The 18,687-nt window shown below is 48.5% G+C and overlaps 1 protein-coding gene across 1 annotated transcript in view; it reads right to left on the bottom strand.

Annotated features, from left to right (window-relative positions):
* Nucleotides 1–4,122, bottom strand: part of foxred2 (FAD-dependent oxidoreductase domain containing 2) — a 56,976-nt gene extending 52,854 nt beyond the window's left edge. Inside the window, exon 1 of the mRNA XM_063062652.1 lies at nt 4,046–4,122. The gene's annotated coding sequence lies outside the window, so the exon portion shown is untranslated. The remainder of the gene's footprint in view (nt 1–4,045) is intronic.
* Nucleotides 4,123–18,687: the final 14,565 nt, after the last annotated feature.

Genomic DNA, 18,687 nt, shown 5'->3' with positions numbered 1-18,687 from the left:
CTCTCTCTCTCGAGATCCAGTGCCAACCTGATTTTCCCAATCACTCGCATGTTAAAATCCCCCACAATTATCACAACACTGCCCTTCTGACAAGCCTTTTCTATTTCCTGTTGTAATTTGTAGTCCACATCACTGCAGCTGTTTGGAGGCCTGTATATAACTGCCATCAGGGTCCTTTTACCCCTGCTATTCCTTAGCTCAACCCATAAAGATTCTGCACCTTCCGATCCTATATCACCTCTTTCTAATGATTTAATATAATTTCTTACCAATAAAGCCACGCCTCCCCCTCTGCCTACCTTCCTATCCTTCCAATACACCGTGTATCCTTGGACGTTCAGCTCCCAGAGACATGCATCCTTTAGCCATGTCTCAGTGATGGCCACAATATCACACCTGCCAATCTGTAGCTGTACAACAAGATCATCCACCTTATTTCTTATGCAGCGTGCATTTAAGTACAACACCTTAAGACCAGTATTTGGTACCTTCCGCTTTGATTTCACTGCAACTCATCCCAATGGCTACAAATTTGCCCCATCACCTGCCTGTCTTTCCTGACATCTTTACTGCTCACTATCTTAGATTTATTTCTGTTTTCCCCTTCCTCTGCTCTACCATTCCGGTTCCCATCTCCCTGCCAAATTAGTTTAAACCTTCCCTAACAGCTCTATTAAACCTTCCCACCAGGATATTGGTCCACTTCGGGTTCAGGTGTAACCTGTCCATTTTGAACAGGTCATACTTCCCCCAGAAGAGATCCCAATGATCCAAGAATCTGAAGCCCTTCCCCTTGCACCAGTCTCTCAGCCACGCATTCATCTGCCTGATTCTACTGTTCTTGCCCTCGCTAGCACGTGGCACAGGTAGTAATCCCGAGATTCTCAGCTTCCTTCCTAACTCCCGGAAAAATCTCTCTTCAGGACCCCCTCCTTTGTCCTATCTATGTCATTGGTACCAACATGTACCAAGACAACTGGCTGCTCACCCTCTCCCTCCAGAATATTCTGGACCCGATCCGAGACATCCCGTACCCTGGTACCTGGGAGACAACACACCATGCGGGTATCTCTATCAGGCTCACAGAATCTCCTGTCTGTTCCCCTGACTATGGAATCCCCTATGACTACCGCATTCCTCTTCTCCTTCCTTCCTTCCTGCACAACAGCGCCAGGCTCAGTGCCAGAGACCCGGTCACTATGGGCGTCCCCTGTCAGGTCATCCCCCTCAACAGCATCCAGAACAAGATGTGGAGGGGGACAGCCACGGGTGTGCTCTCCACTCTCCGGGCATTTTCCTTCCCTCTCCTGACAGTCACCCGATTTTCTGACCCCTGTAGCCTAGGGATGACTACCTCCCTGTAGCTCCTGTTTATCACCTCTTCACTTTCCCTGATAAGCAGTAGGTCATCAAGCTGCAGCTCCAGATCCCTAACACGGTCTCTGAGGAGCTGCATCTCGGTGCACCTGGCGCAGATGTGGCCATCAGGGAGGCTGGAGGTCTCCCAGGATTCCCACATCTGACACCCTGAATAAAGTACTAACCCTGCAGGCATGCTAGCTAATTCTACAGGAATGAAACAGGAAAAATAATAAGTCTACTCACCCACTTACCTTGCCAAACAGATGAACTTTTTAAACCGTTAGCTCGTACCGTTAGCTGTGTGAGCCCTGCTGATCCTGTCTGTCCGGGCTGATTCGCCAAGGGGGTGGGGGGGAAACAAAGAGTTGGTGCCTCGCTCTTTCCTCTTCCCGTCACCGCCGAAGCCCGTTGAAGCCAAAGCCCTACACTCTGCTACCACTCACTCCGCTGCCCGCTCCATCAGCTGCCCGCTGTATAGGGTGGCCTCCTTTTTAAACTCTCCACGCTGTCCTGTTACGTCACGCGCCTGCGCAGTCTCCTCCTTCTTGCAAAGCAGTTTTTTTTAAAAACTGCCTTCCTTCAGAATTCAGCTCCCACGCTGCTCTGTTGTCCCGATCCAAAAGAAGTAGACCTATCAGTTTTCTCTGTGGGCGGGCTTTACAGTCGATCCCTCTCTCTCTTTCCTTGTCCATCAGTTCAGTTTAGTGTCCTGCAGCACCATGGCAGAGTGTTCCAAAAAAAGAAAATATAAAACGTACGTCACCCCAGACTACACTAAAGTGTACCCCTGCCTAATAGGGGTCAAAAATAATGACAGTGTTGCTCGCTGCACTGTTTGCAACAGTGACTTTTCTATTGCCCATGGTGGGTTAAGACTATAAAAGACATGTTGAGGTGAGTTTAACAGGTGTCATTTGTTCATTAGCATAGCTAACGTTATTTAAACTAGCTGGCTAGCTGCTAAGGAGCTACTCTATTGATGTCCTACGTGATGAGGCCAAACTCCCTGTAGACTTGCATAAAGTTGTAATAGAATAAGAAATGAGTCCATGATAATATAAGTACATATTTTATGAGGTTGAGACTTCTGGCAAAATGCTCAAATCTGCCAAGCCAGCCACATCACAGTACAAGGAAAGTTTGAAAAAGAAATAGAAAAGCTATTTGCGTCAGCATTTAGCTATTTAGCATTGAGACTGCCAACAAAATACTCAAGTGTGTGTCTGTAAATAGTTTCAATATGTGATCAAATAAATTGTTGTGTTCTTTCATAATCAAATGTCCTATATACGTACAGGTTTCCCTCACCATCCGAAGGTAGAGCGTTCCTATGAAACGGTTCGTCAGCCGTAATGTCGTAAAGCGAAGAAGCAATTATCATTTATTTATATGGGAAAAATTTGTGACCATTCGCAGACCCAAAAATAACCTACCAAATCATGCCAAATAACACATAAAACCTAAAATAACAGTAATATATAGTCAAAGCAGGAATGATGTGATAAATACACAGCCTATATAAATTAAAAATACTTCTCTACAACGATTGCCTACACTGTTCTTGTAGCGAAAATCTCACGCAAGCACTCTCGGCAGAAACACGGCGCAAGTGCTCTCCAGTAACCTTTAAACTATGAAGCTGCCAAATCAAATAAAAAAAAGTCGTACTTTATCATTGCAGTGAAAATCTCACGCAGTTGCTTCACGTTCAGTTCCTGAACCACTGCACTTTTGCTACTACATTCGGTTTTGATTGTTATCTTTTCCTCTTCCAATTGTATCAGCTCCTCACCTATCAGTTCTTGGTCATGGGATGCCAAAACCTCTTCAACATCATCTTCTTCAACTTCCACAAGCCAAACTCACTTCGTCCTTACTTCGTTCACCATGATCGAAACGCTTAATTATGTCTAGTTTTACGCTAACACCCTTACGAGCTCTTTCAGGCTTTTCTGATACCTTAGAACTCACCTTGCAAACGGCTGCTCACAGGCACGTGTTTAAGCAATGCCGGCGAGAATGCAGTTCCGAATCCGGGGGAAAGCGGCTGCTTGGGGCGCGCGGCGCGCTGCTTTTTTTTCGTAACAGTGAAAACACCTTCTGTTAGCGAAAACAGGTAACTAATATAGGTCTTTCATAACAGCGAAGTTTCGTAAAGCGAACGTTTGAAAAGCGGGGGAAACCTGTACACCCTTTGAGGTCGACGGGCCGGGATGGTGCTGCCACCTCCCTGAAGTGAGTTTTTCCAGGGTGGGATGTCTACAGATCAACCGGCAATTGTCAATAGTGGGGTAGAATGGGTTAATGGAAAAAACCAAACTGAAAGGGATTTGGCAGGGGATGCATTGAGAGAGAATAGTTCGGAACGGTGAAGGGCTCCCTGGAGCCACGCCTGACGAACCCGACTCCGATGCAAGGCAGCCGATCTGATGTGGACGTTTACGGAAGACGGGATGAAGACTGTGGGAAATCGGTAAAAGGTCAAGGCAAGGCGCGGGGAAAATGTGACGGGAGGTGTCTGGAGGCGCGGCTGAACCGAGAGTTCTGCGAAGGTGTGGGGGACGCGGCGGCCCGGGATCACCACCTGGTTCATCGGTGTCCCGTCCCCTAAATCCCAGTCACGGCGCCGGGGAAGAGGGGCAAAGGCATTTCAAACGACCCGCGTCCCCCACACCGGACCAACCTGCTGCCGCCGACCGACTCGCCCCGTCACGGCTCCAGGCCCGGCGCCGTCACCGATTGCGTCAAACGTCACTTTCCGACGCTGCGTCGCCAACCGGAGCGCGGTGAGGGGCGGGGGTCGCTGGAGGGGTGGGCGGTGAGTGGGGGGGGGGGTGGGGTTGGGGTTGGGGGGGGGGAATCCGATTGCCTGAGCGCTCCCTCTACAGGCTGGAGGGAGGATAGCAGGGAGTGAGGCACCGCAGAACAACCTACTGAGAATGAGAATCAATCTTATTATCTCCGACATGTGTCATGAAATTTGCTGTTTTGCGGCAGCAGTACAGTGAGGTACATAAAATTTAAAATAGTTTACAATAAGAAATATAAAATATATAAGTAATACAAAACCACAGAGCTTTAATCAATCAGCTTTAAGTTCCTTGGGGTCAACATCGCAAATGACCTGACTTGGTCCAAACAAGCAGAGTCCACTGCCAAGAAGGCCCACCAGCGCCTTTACTTCCTGAGAAAGCTAAAGAAATTTGGCCTGTCCCCTAAAACCCTCACTAATTTTTATAGATGCACCGTAGAAAGCATTCTTCTAGGGTGCATCACAACCTGGTATGGAAGTTGTCCTCTCCAAGACCGGAGGAAGATGCAAAAGATCATGAACACAGCCCAGCACATCACACAAACCAATCTTCCATCCTTGGACTCACTTTACACCGCACGCTGTTGGAGCAGTGCTGCCAGGATAGTCAAGGACACGACCCACCCAGCCAACATACTTTTCATCCCTCTTCCCTCCAGGAGAAGGCCCAGGAGCTTGAAGACTCATACGGCCAGATTTGGGAACAGCTTCTTTCCAACTGTGATAAGACTGCTGAATGGATCCTGACCCAGATCTGGGCCGTACCCTCCAACTATCCGGACCTGCCTCTCGGTTTTTTTTGCACTACCTTACTTTCCCTTTTCTGTTTTCTACTTATGATTTATAATTTAAATTCTTAATATTTACTATCGATTTGTACTCCAGGGAGCGCGAAGCGCAGAATCAAATATCGCTGTGATGATCGTACGCTCTAGTATTAATTGTTTGAAGACAATAAGGTATAAAGTATATAGGACAGTGTGCTTCACCCCGCTGCTCAAGTCATTTTACACCTATGATTGGATAAGCACAGCTCCGGTACCATATTCAAGTTTGCCGATGACACCACTGTTGTGGGCCGAATCAAAGGTGGTGACGAACGAGCATACTAGAGGGAGATTGAAAATTTGGCTGAGTGGGGTCATAACAACAACCTCTCATTCAATATAGATCAAGGAACTGATTATAGACTTCAGGAAAGGGAAACCAGAGGTCACAGGCCACAGGCAGCTGTGGAGGCCAAGCCTTTATGCAGACATCCCACCCTGCAAAAACTCATTTCAGGGAGGTAGTACCATCAATTTGCAGGAGACTTCCGGGAGAGGTGGGATGTCTGCAATCGAGTAGCTCCTTAGCAGCTGGCCAGCTAGTTTAAATAACGTTTGCTATGCTAATGAACGAATGACACCTGTTAAACTCACCTCAACATGTCTTTTACAGTCTTAACCCACCATGGGCAATAGAAAAATCACTGTTGCAAACAGTGCAGCGAGCAACACTGTCATTATTTTTGATCCCTATTAGGCAGGGGTACGCTTTAGGGTAGTCTGGGGTGAGGTACGTTTTATATTTTCTTTTTTGGGAACACTCTGCCATGGCGTGTTTTTCTCTTTCTTTCTCTCTCTCTCACACACACACACACACGAGAAGAATGAGATGTATGAAATGCCGCCTCCCCGAAGTGAGATTTTGCAGGGTGGGATGTCTGCAGATCAACCGGCAATTGTAAATAGTCGGGTAGAATGGGTTCATGGAAAAACCAAACTGAAAGGGATTCGGCAGGGGATGCATTGAGAGAGAATAGTTCGGAACGGTGAAGGGCTCCCTGGAGCCGCGCCTGACGAACCCGACGAAGACACGACCCCGATGTTAGGGAGCCGATGTGATGTGGAGATCAGCCTGTAGAGGGAGCGCTAAGGCAATCGGATTCCCCCCCCCAACCCCCCACTCACCGCCCACCCCTCCAGCGACCCCCGCCCCCTCCCCACCGCGCTCCGGTTGGCGACGCAGCGTCGGAAAGTGACGTTTGACGCAATCGGTGACGGCGCCGGGCCTGGAGCCGTGACGGGGCGAGTCGGTCGGCGGCAGCAGGTTGGTCCGGTGTGGGGGTCGCGGGTTGCCTTTGCCCCTCTTCCCCGGCGCCGTGACTGGGATTTAGGGGACGGGACACCGATGCCCCGGACAGCAGGGAGTGAGGCAGCACAGAACAGGCCCACTGAGAATCAGACTCAATTTTATTATCTCCGACATGTGTCATGAAATTTGCTGTTTTGCGGCAGTAGCACAGTGAGATACGTAAAATTTTAAATAGTTCACAATAAGAAATATAAAATATATAAGTAATACAAAATCACAGAGCTTTAGTCAATCGGCTTTAAGTTCCTCGGGGTCAATATCACAAACGACCTGACTTGGTCCAACCAAGTTGAGTCCACTGCCAAGAAAGTCTATCAGATCCTTTACTTCCTGAAAAAGCGAAAGAAATTTGGCCTGTCCCCTAAAACCCTCACTAATTTTTATAGATGCACCATAGAAAGCATTCTTCTAGGGTGCATCACAACCTGGTATGGAAGTTGTTCTGTCCAAGACTGGAAGAAGCTGCGGAAGATCATGAACACAGCCCAGCACATCACACAAACCAATCTTCTGTCCATGGACTCACGCTGCACCGCGCCCTGTCAGGGCAGTTCTGCCAGGATAATCAAGGACACGACCCACTTTTCATCCCTCTTCTCGCCAGGAGAAGGCTCAGGAGCTTGAAGACTCATACGGCCAGATTTGGGAACAGCTTCTTTCCAACTGTGATAGGACTGCTGAATGGATCGTGACCCGGATCTGGGCCATACCCTCCAAATATCCAGACCTGCCTCTGGGTTTTTTTTTTGCACTACCTTACTTTCCCTTTTCTGTTTTCTATTTATGATTTAAAACTTAAATTTTTAATATTTACTATTGATTTGTACTCCAGGGAGCACGAAGCGCAGAATCAAATGTCACTGTGATGATTGTACGTTCTATTATCAAATGTTTGGCAACAATAAAGTATAAAGTATCACAGGTAGACCCCAGGACAGTGTGCTTCACCCCCCTGCTCAAGTCATTTTACACCTATGATTGGATAAGCACAGCTCCGGTACCATATTCAAGTTTGCCGATGACACCACTATTGTGGGCTGAATCAAAGGTGGTGACAAACGAGCATAATAGAGGGAGATTGAAAATTTGGCTGAGTGGGGTCATAACAACAACCTCTCATTCAATATAGATCAAGGAACTGATTATAGACTTCAGGAAAGGGAAACCAGAGGTCACAGGCCACAGGCAGCTGTGGAGGCCAAGCCTTTATGCAGACATCCCACCCTGCAAAAACTCATTTCAGGGAGGTAGTACCATCAATTTGCGGGAGACTTCCGGAACTTCCGGGAGAGGTGGGATGTCTGCAATAGAGTAGCTCCTTAGCAGCTAGCCAGCTAGTTTAAATAACGTTAGCTGTGCCAATGAATGAATGACACCTGTTAAACTCACCTCAACATGTCTTTTACAGTCTTAACCCACCATGGGCAATAGAAAAGTCGCTGTTGCTAACAGTGCAGCGAGCAACACTGTCATTATTTTTGGTCCCTATTAGGCAGGGGTACACTTTAGGGTAGTCTGGGGTGAGGTATGTTTTATATTTTCTGTTTTTGGAACACTCTGCCATGCCGTGTTTTTCTCTCTCTCTCACTCTCTCTTTCACACACAAGAGAATGAGATGTATTGCGCTCTCTTGCGCGCGCTGGCTCTCAAAAAAAATCAATTTCCGGGAAATTGTAGATAACTTGCGGGCGTCAGGGAGCCGCTATCAATATGCGCGAGACTTCCGGAACTTCCGGGGAGGTGGGATATCTGCCTTTATGTATATTTAAGACAGAGATTGATAGATTCTTGATTAGTCAGGCTGTGAAGAGATACGGGAAGAAGGCAGGAGATTGGGGCTGAGAGGAAAAACTGGATCAGCCATGATGAAATGGAGAACCAAACTCAATGGGCCAAGTGGCATAATTACACTCCTATATCTTATGGTCTATAGGTCCATGAGCCTGTCCTCATCGGAAGATCAGAGTTGGAGAGGTTTAGTAACTTTAAATTCCTGGGTGTTACTATTTCAGAGGACCTGTCCTGGACCCAAATGTAAGTGCAATTGTGATAAGGAGTCTACGGAGATTTGCCATGGCACCTAAAACTTTGTCAACCTCTGTAGATGTGTGGTGGAGAGTATACTGACAGGCTGCATCACAGCCTGGTATGGAAACACCAATGCCTTTGAATGGAAAATCCGGCAAAAGGTAGTGGATTCTGCCCAGCACATCAGCGATAAAGCGCTTCCAACCATCGACCACGTCTACGTGAAACGCTGTCATAGAAAGCCAGCATCCATCATCTTTCCGTCAGGACTGAGAAGGAAGAAGGCAGATGTACGAAGGTGGAGGGAGGGGAAGGAAGAAGGCAGATGTACGAAGGTGGAGGGAGGGGAAGGAAGGGAAGGAGCACAAGCTTGCAGGTGAAAGGTGAGAGGCATTTTACCCCTCACCTAGTCTCACCTATCACCCACCAGGTTGTACTCTCTCCCCTGCCCCCAAATCCTTATTCTGGCTCTCGCCCGCTTCCTTTTCAGTCCTGATGAAGGGCATTGGGCTAAAACGCCGACTGTTTATTCCCCTCCACACATCTGCCTGACTTAATGAGCTCCTTCAGCATTTTGTGTGCATTGCTCAGCCTTCCTATTAGCAAGAAAATAAATCCCCTGTCCGCTGGATGCTTTCAGATTTGACATTCCCAGTGGAATCTGGATGGAAACATCAGGAATTCTGCAGATGCTGGAAATTCAAGCAACACACATCAAAGTTGCTGGTGAATGCAGCAGGCCAGGCAGCATCTGTAGGAAGAGGTACAGTCAATGTTTCAGGCCGAGACCCTTCGTCAGGACTAACTGAAGGAAGAGCTAGTAAGAGATTTGAAAGTGGGAGGGTGAGGGGGAGATCCGAAATGATAGGAGAAGACAGGAGGGGGAGGGATGGAGCCAAGAGTTGGACAGGTGATTGGCAAAGGGGATATGAGAGGATCATGGGACAGGAGGCCCAGGGAGAAAGACAAGGGGGAGGGGGGGGACCCAGAGGATGGGCAAGGAGTATAGTCAGAGGGACAGAGGGAGAAAAAGGAGAGTGAGAGAAAGAATGTGTGTATAAAAATAAATAACTGATGGGGTACGGGGGGGGGAGGTGGGGCATTAGCGGAAGTTAGAGAAGTTGATGTTCATGCCATCAGGTTGGAGGCTACCCAGACGGAATATAAGGTGTGGTTCCTCCAACCTGAGTGTGGCTTCATCTTTACAGTAGAGGAGGCAGTGGATAGACATGTCAGAATGGGAATGGGATGTGGAATTAAAATGTGTGGCCACTGGGAGATCCTGCTTTCTCTGGCGGACAGAGCATAGGTGTTCAGCAAAGCGGTCTCCCAGTCTGCGTCGGGTCTCGCCAATATATAGAAGGCCACATCGGGAGCACCTTGGAACAACACCTTATACCTCCTCTACTGTAAAGATGAAGCCACACTCAGGTTGGAGGAACAACACCTTATATTCCTTCTGGGTAGCCTCCAACCTGATGGCATGAGTACTCCCGATGTGGCCTTCTATATATTGGTGAGACCCGACGCAGACTGGGAGACCGCTTTGCTGAACACCTACGCTCTGTCTGCCAGAGAAAGCAGGATCTCCCAGTGGCCACACATTTTAATTCCACATCCCATTCCCATTCTGACATGTCTATCCACGGCCTCCTCTACTGTAAAGATGAAGCCACACTCAGGTTGGAGGAACAACATCTTATATTCCGTCTGGGTAGCCTCCGACCTGATGGCATGAACATCGACTTCTCTAACTTCCGCTAATGCCCTACCTCCCCCTCATACCCCATCCATTATTTATTGTTATACACACATTCTTTCTCTCACTCCCCTCTTTCTCCCTCTGTCCCTCTGACTATACGCCTTGCCCGTCCTCTGGGTTCCCCCCGCCTTTTTTTCCTTCTCCCTGGGCCTCCTGTCCCATGATCCTGTCATATCCCCTTTGCCAATCACCTGTCCAGCTCTTGGCTCCATCCCTCCCCCTCCTGTCTTCTCCTTTCATTTCAGATCTCCCCCTCCCCGTCCCACTTTCAAATCTCTTACTAACTCTTCCTTCAGTTAGTCCTGACGAAGGGTCTGGGCCCGAAATGTCGACTGTACCTCTTCCTAGAGATGCTGCCTGGCCTGCTGCATTCACCAGCAACTTTGATGCGTGTTGCTTGAAATTCCAGCATCTGCAGAATTCCTCTTGTCCACATCTGGACTGCCGTTTTTGGTGGAGTCCATCTTGCTGTGATTCATGTGGTTCTCAGATCCTGTAGCAGACAGGGGTAAAGGCAAGAAGATCCTTTTATGTTTTGTTTTTCTGATTATTTGTTTCTGATTTTCTGTTTTTAATTATTTAAAACTTTTTAGCTGATTTGCTATCTTCTAAAAAATTATAAGGAAGTTTCATTTTGAATTACTTTTATTTTTTTTAGATTGACAACTTTCGAAGGTGTCAGGGAACTCTTGAATGGTACAGCCAAGGTCTCACGACTGTAGTCCAGGACAGTTCAAGCAGCAAGATAGGCCAGGTGCATCCTGACCAGATGGGGTCCTGTTTGGGGTGACTGCTGGCAGTGAGATTGCTCGGATTAACGTATCTGCACGCCCAAACTCTGGCCACTAGGTGCTGCTGTAGAACACTTTTAAAACTCTGCTCTCAGCCCGGCCATTATGACTACCTGTACCTGCAAAACCAAACTGCTGGTGAGACTCGGCAGGTCTGACAGCCGTCTACGGAGCCGAGGAAAATGTCGACTACCCCTCTGGAATTGTTTGCTCCACATTCCAGCATCTGCATCCTCCCGTGTCCCAGGAAATGCTTGCACGAACTGGTTGCTGTGCTGTGTATCTGAAAAAAATATTAAAAATAATTATTTTAAAAAATAATCGTTCATTGGTTGTGAACGTTACCAGTCTGGTCCCCCAAATGACTGAGGGCTGCCTTCTTGAAGCCGCTTTAGGTGGGTGGTTGCTCCTTGCAGGACAGGAGTCACAAACAGGCCAAACCGGGAGAGGAAAATGGATTTTAAACTCAGGGACTCAAAGGAACCGGTTGTACTTTTGCCACGATCATGCAGCTTCATGTTCTGCTTTAGATTATGAGAACATTCAGTCCTCTTTCATTGTCATTTAGAAATGCTAACATGCATTAAGATATGATACAATGTTTCTCCAGAGTGATAGCACAGAAAACAGGACAAACCAAAGACTAACACTGACAGAACCACATAATTATAACATATAGTTACAGCAGTGCAAAGCAATACCATAATTTGATGAAGAACAAACCATGGGCACAGTAAGTAGCCGATAATAGTCCTATTTCTCTAAGTTTGGATAGCTAATTTGTTCTTGGGAGATTAACAACTGAAACCCTACTGTAACCTACTGTTGAAACCGTTGTTAAGGACTGTTGACAGTGTTGTTAATAAGACATACGGTGTGTGGCCTTCATCAACCGTAGTATTGAGTTCAAGAGCCATGAGGTAATGTTACAGCTATATAAGACCTTAGTTAGACCCCACTTGGAGTACTGCGTTCAGTTCTGGTCACCTCACTACAGGAAGGATGTGGATACTACAGAGAGAGTGCAGAGGAGATTTACAAGGATGTTGCCTGGATTGGAAGGCGTACCTTATGAGAATAGGTTGAGAGAACTCGGCCTTTTCTCCTTGAAGTGACAGAGGATGAGAGGCGACCTGATAGAGATATATAAGGTGATGAGGGGCATTGATTGTGTTGATGGCCAGAGGCTTTTTCCCAGGCCTGAAATGGCTAACACGAGTTTTAAGGTGCTTGGAAGTAGGTACAGAGGAGATGTCAGGGGTAAGTTTTTCACACAGAGAGTGGTGGGATGCACTGCTGGCGGCGGTGGTGACGAGCTTCTTGGGTAGGTACATGGAGCTTCGAAAAATAGAGGGCAATGCGGTAGGGAAATTCTAGGCAGTTTCTAGCGTAGGTTACATGGTCAGCACAACATTGTGGGCCAAAGGGTCTGTAATGTGCTGTAGATAAAAAAAAAGAAAAGAACAGAATGAACTATTCTATCATTTCTCCCAAAGAAATAACTAACTAAAGTCCCAAGAATTGCACCCCAGGCCACCGACCATCTATCTTGATAGGCAGTCATTAAACACACCTCTCCAGGCTCTGCTCCTTTCCTCAGAGAAACATCCATACTGGGTCTTGTGCATATGAAAGTGTAGTTCAGACAGAGAACAGCAGGAAAGCTTCCACTCGGAGTTGGAGTCACACGGGAGCCAGCTCAGCACAGAACAGGGTCTTCCTTCCCCAAAAAAAGAGACATGTGAAACGACTATTTTAACTGAAATAGCTGATTTAACCTGTTTCCCCAAAAGCCCCAGTGAGAGCTGAACTCAACTTTCTGCATTATTTTTCATGTCACTGGATTAACTAGCTGAGAAACACGAACCCCCACGAAGAAGAAGGCAGAACTAAAAACACGTGATGCTTATCCACGGCACCTTAAATGTAGAAAATCTGATTTCAGCTCTTCCCCTGCTTGACGTATGAAAAGCCCGTGCGTATGAGTTAGCGCCTGCGAGCTCGGTGGGATGACTTTGCCAACTACTGCATGCTGCAGGCATCTTCAGGCTGCATTTCAAACTTTGGGTTACAAACACTTCACAGGAATGAAACCCCTACTGTAACCTATGAAGACCCTGAAGTTAAAATGAACTTGCATTTATAATACAGCCTTCCATTATGATAGGTTTCGTTACCAACAAATTGTTGTGCAGACGATGACCTTGGGCTCACAGAGGATCAGCAGTAGTGATGTGGTTTTACTGCTGACATCCCCGGGCTGTGGTTGCATGGGAAATGGACACATCCCCCCTCCCCCCTCCTCCCCAGTGCCACTGATATTTGCTGAACAATGCATAGTCTGCCTGATAGGTCTGGTTGGGGCTTCAACAGGATCACAGCAAACTGGTAAAGAGACAGGTAAATGTGACGTGACCGAAAAATGGCCTGCTGTGACTGTCAGTCACTAATTGTTCCACCAGACTATTGTCCCATTCACTTTAACCCATCAGACTGTCCCACTCACTCTAACTCTCATCAACCTAACATCCCACTCACTCTAACCCCACTAGAATAATGTCCCACTCACTCTAACCCCACTAGAATAATGTCCCGCTCACTCTAACCCCACCAGAATAATGTCCCACTCACTCTAACCCCAATAGAATAACGTCCCGCTCGCTCTAACCCCATTAGAATAACGTCCCATTCACTCTGACCCCACTAGAATAACGTCCCGCTCGCTCTGACCCCACTGGAATAATGTCCTGCTCGCTCTAACCCCACTAGGATAATGTCCCACTCGCTCTAACCCCACTAGAATAATGTCCCGCTCACTCTAACCCCACTAGGATAACATCCCATTCGCTCTAACCCCACTAGAATAATGTCCCATTTGCTCTAACCCCACTAGAATAACGTCCCACTCGCTCTGACCCCACTAAAGTAACGTCCTGCTCCCTCTAACTCCACTAGAATAACGTCCTGTCCACTCTAACCCGACTAGAATAACGTCCCGTTTGCTCTAACCCCACTAGAATAACGTCCCGTCTGCTCTAACCTCACTAGAATAACGTCCTGCTCGCTCTAACCCCATGCTCGCTCTAACCCCACTAGGATAACGTCCCATTCGCTCTAACCCCACTAAAATAACGTCCCGTCCGCTCTAACCCCACTAGAATAAGGTCCCGCTCGCTCTGACCCCACTAGGATAACGTCCCACTCGCTCTGACCACACTAGAATAACGTCCCACTTGCTCTAACTCGACTAGAATAATGTCCCATTCGCTCTGACCCCACTAGAATAATGTCCCGCTCGCTCTGACCCCAGTAGGATAACGTCCCACTCGCTCTAACCCCACTAGAATAATGTCCCACTTGCTCTAACCCCACTAGAATAATGTCCCGCTCACTCTAACCCCACTAGGATAACGTCCCATTCGCTCTAACCCCACTAGAATAATGTCCCATTCGCTCTAACCCCACTAGAATAACGTCCCACTCGCTCTGACCCCACTAGAATAATGTCCCACTCGCTCTGACCCCACTAAAGTAACGTCCTGCTCCCTCTAACTCCACTAGAATAACGTCCCGTCCACTCTAACCCGACTAGAATAACGTCCCGTTTGCTCTAACCCCACTAGAATAACGTCCCGTCTGCTCTAACCTCACTAGAATAACGTCCCGCTCGCTCTAACCCCACTAGGATAACGTCCCATTCGCTCTAACCCCACTAGAATAACGTCCCGTCCGCTCTAACCCCACTAGAATAAGGTCCCACTCGCTCTGACCCCACTAGGATAACGTCCCGCTCGCTCTGACCCCACTAGAATAATGTCCCGCTTGCTCTGACCCCAGTAGGATAACGTCCCACTTGCTCTAACCCGACTAGAATAATGTCCCATTCGCTCTGACCCCACTAGAATAATGTCCTATTCGCTCTGACCCCACTAGAATAACGTCCTGCTCGCTCTGACCCCACTAGAATAACGTCCCGCTCGCTCTGACCCCAGTAGGATAACGTCCCACTCGCTCTAACCCGACTAGAATAATATCCCGCTCGCTCTGACCCCACTAGAATAAAGTCCCATTCTTTCCAACCCCACCAGAATAATGGCCCACTTGCTCTAATCCCCAGCACCTAACAAGCTGTTCCCCCTTCTACAAGATGAATCAAGCTGGGAAATCTTGAACTGGGATTCACCAGCCGCCCGCCTGGCACCACTCTCTGCAGAGTCCTGCGATCGAGGGAAGTACAGTTCCCGTACCAGGCAGTGATGCAGCCAGTCAGGTGTGGAACAGTCACCCAGAGTTGCCGGTATTCACACCCAGGCATCTTCCACTGCCTAGAACTGGAGTAGAAGTGTCATCCCAGGGGACTGTCTGAGAAATGAGAACCTCCTGCCTGCCCCATGCCCACACTACCAATCGTTAGTGAGCTGTCCCATTCAATACGCCGCTCGATGTGTGCCGTGCCTGCCAGAGCTTTCAGCCACTGCACTCACCATTGGTTTAATTTTCCACGTATCTAGTGGAAAATGAAACCGATGGCAGGTGCAGTGGCTGAACCTTCTATCTTTTTATCAGTTCCATTTCCTTTGAGGTCATTTATTGAAACAAGCAGGTACATTTGCTGAAAATTTGTTCAAACCTGAGGAAATGTGCCTAATAATGAAATGACTTACTGCCCATTACGCCGCTGGTGTTTAGGGCAGCAATGAAGGTTTGCCGTCCCTGGTGATGTTCAGGGCTTCCTTCGTCGTGTCAGTAGCTTCCTCTCGGTTTTCACTCCTGTCAGTCATGTGAGTCCCAGGTGGAGACTCAGGAATACTGTCACACTCAGATGTAGAAGAATTTTTCATTGCTGTTTCTGTAACAGTTTGTTTTGCCAGTCAGGGTTGTTAGCCCCACCCCCACCCCCTGAACTGGCGGAGCAGTGGTCCACTCTTAGTCTGACCTTTAACCCTTTGACCTGTTTGGCATGGGTGACCCCACCAAGAGCCAAGACGAAAAGCCCTGACTCCAGCCAACATGGCTCCCTGGGGTTTTGAGGCTCGCAAGCCTCTAAATCTAATGACAAGGTTGTGATCCTCTTGGAGGGATTATGAAATTGGAAATGAATAATTTGAAGGGTCAAAAAGGCACCACCAGAACGTACATGGTTCATTGTACCATGATGGGAGCAGCGGCACTTTGGTAAATAAACCCTTGCTTCTGTTTGTAATTCAAAGGCCAGCAAGGCAGTGCTCTCACAGGGCGAGTTCATTATACGCGTAACCACAGGGCGAGTTCATTAGACGTGCAACGTGTCCAGTGTGCCTTGGGTTGGAATCCTTTGTCGGTTTGGTGGGGAGAGCCAGAGGTGAGTCAGCGATAAAACTGAAGCATTACTCATCTCTTCCCGACTTCTTCAGTAGTCACAGGACATCAGGGGACTGTGGGCACCAAGCCAGCATCAGGCATGTGCATGAGGTACAAACCTCTCTCCCCATGGTTGAGTCACTTTGAAGGGACAACAGCCTGGCAGTTCTCCAAAACCGGTCTCAGCATGAAATGAAGGGGAAGAGGAACTCAGTAGCAATAACCATGATTCAGCCTGGTAGGATAGAGGATATGCCAGAAGGTCCTAGAAGGTCAATTTTCCACATATAAAGCAAAAGACACAGTGCTACCCTCCAGAAGCACTCATTTGTCATTAACCCATTAAGAACCTAGCAGTTGTAAGCTCGCCTTATGGCAGAGACAGGAAATATGACTGTTTATAGAGAACTGAATGGGCTTTACAAAGTACTTTAGAAGTGAAAGCAAAGCCCTCTTGTACGACAGAAATGAACTCCCGATCACTCAAATCACTTCATCGTGACCTCACATACCTTATTGTCTACCTTTACAGCATCTTTTTCTGTAATTGTGACGCTATATTCTGCAGTGACACATACAAAATGCTGGAGGAACTCAGCAGGTCAGGCAGCATCTGTGGAAATGAATAAAGTGTTGGCCTTTTGGTCCAAGAGCTTTTCATCGGAACTGGAAAGGAGGGGGGTAGAACCCAGAATTAGGTGGTATGGGGGGGGCGGGGGAAGGAGTTCAGGGTGGAAGGTGATAGGTGGGTCGGGGTGGGGGAATGAAGTGAGAAGCTGGGAAGTGATAGGTGGAAAAGGTAAATGGCTGAAGATGAAAGGAATCTGATAGGAGAGGAGAAAGAGAAGGAGGAGGGGCACTAGAGGGAGGTTTTAGACAGGTAAGAAGAAGAGAAGTAAGAGGGAAGCGAGAATGGTCTCCTTACTTGAGGAAGGATATACTGGCTTTGGAGGTAGTGTAGAGGAGGTTTACTAGGTTGATTCTAGAGATGAGAGGGTTGGACCACGAGGAGAGATTGAGCTGCCTGGGACTGTACTCACTGGAATTCAGAAGGGTGAAAGGAGATCTAATAGAAACATATACAATTCTGAAAGGGATAAATAAGACAGAGGCAGGAAAGTTGTTTCCACTGGTAGGTGAGATTAGAACTAGGGGACATAGCCTCAAGGTTTGGGGGAGTAAATTTAGGATTGTCATGGTCTGGTCCGTGAACTCCGTATTCCGGTTCACAGTCCAGTCCATTGACCCTTGCTCCTGGTTTTCCTGTCTACCCTGTTTCTGTTCTTGTTGAGCTCTAATTGAGGCAGCTCGTTGGGGCTGACTGCATTAATACCTTCAGAGACCAGGGCGTGGCTGCTGGATTGTTCTTGTCCTTACTCCCTGTATCCCTTCTTCTGCCTTCTGTTTCCTGGCCTGAAGCCCTGCCTTGTCTTGCCGGTAACTCTCGCCTCACCTGAAGTTCTTGTCTCACCCTTGCATTGCCTGAAGCCTTGCCTTGTCGTGCTGGTAACTCTCACCTCATCTCGCCTGCAGTCTTGTCCTGGAGCCACCCTGTACCTAGCTCCCTTCCTGTCCCTTGCCTCTGCCCAGGTAAGCCAGTCTTGCCATTACCTGCGGTTGGTTCTGTCCCTTCCTGTCCCTTGCCTCCGTCGGGTAAGCCAGGCCGTCTTGCCATTACCTGTGGTTGGTTCTGTCCCTTCTTGTTCCATGCCTCGGTGGGGTGGTGATCCGCACCCTGCCCAGGAGTACCGCGCCCTGCCCAGGTGAACCACGCCCTGCCCAGGAGGAGCCTGCCTAGCCTCAAGCCTGAAGACTCCGGCCTCCTGCCTAGCCCCAGGCCGGAAGACTCCGGCCTCCTGCCTAGCCCCAGGCCGGAAGACTCCGGCCTCCTGCTGAAGACTCCAGCCTCCAGCCTCCTGCCTCCTGCCAAGCCTTGCCTCACATCTCTAGCATCTAGCCTCAAGCCTGAAGACTCCAGTTTCCTGCCTCCTGCCAAGCCTCGCCTCTAGCCTCAAGCCTGAAGACTCCAGCCTCCAGCCTTGCCTCACCTCAAGTCTCCTGCCTCCAGCCTCGACTCGCCTCGCCTCAAGTCTCCTGCCTCCAGTCTCCAGCCTCCTGCCAAGCCTTGCCTCGTCTCAAGTTTCCAGCCTCCTGCCAAGCCTTGCCTCGTCTCGTTTCCAGCCTCCTGCCAAGCCTCGCCTGAAGCCTGAAGACTCCAGCCTCCTGCCTAGCCTCAAGCCTGAAGACTCCAGCCTCGTCCTTGCCTGGTTCTGGGGTCTGAACCAGAGGCAAGACCCAGGTTCTGGGTCCTTGTCCAGTCTCTGGCTCAGAGTCCAAAAGCCCGGGCTCCTAGCTCTCTTGTCCAGTCCTGTTCCGGGTTCCCAGTTTTCGTGTCCATGACCTTGCCCTCGCTCTGTATCCTAGTCCAGTCCCTAGTACTTCAGTGTCTGTGTCTT

Source organism: Mobula hypostoma, chromosome 11, assembly GCF_963921235.1.
Source record: "Mobula hypostoma chromosome 11, sMobHyp1.1, whole genome shotgun sequence".
NCBI lineage: Eukaryota > Metazoa > Chordata > Chondrichthyes > Myliobatiformes > Myliobatidae > Mobula > Mobula hypostoma.
The sequence above is the reverse complement of the archived record's forward strand: the minus strand, read 5'-3'. Positions and strand labels throughout refer to the sequence as shown.